We start from the raw sequence: 293 nt of genomic DNA, 5'->3' as shown, positions 1-293 counted from the left end.
GAACAGAGAATACAAACAATAGGAGGAAAATACGGAATACGCGAACTTCCTCGAAACGTGGAAAAAAACGCATCTGAGAGCATGTTCCCTTGTTGGGTAAAGGGATGATGATGCTGAGCTATACGTATCGGAGATTACGATGTTTTTCTGCATAGAAGGGACTTTGGGTTTTGTTTTCTCTGTCAATTTTTGAATTGACAGAGAAAGTGAACATTTTAAATTAATATGATTTAGCATACTGTGTAAAAATAAAAAAAAATATTGGTCAGTTTTCATAATTTGCAAAGCGGTTC

This window comes from Charadrius vociferus, unplaced genomic scaffold (genome assembly GCF_000708025.1).
Source record: "Charadrius vociferus isolate BGI_N301 unplaced genomic scaffold, ASM70802v2 scaffold650, whole genome shotgun sequence".
Taxonomy (NCBI): domain Eukaryota; kingdom Metazoa; phylum Chordata; class Aves; order Charadriiformes; family Charadriidae; genus Charadrius; species Charadrius vociferus.
This window is presented reverse-complemented; position numbering follows the sequence as displayed.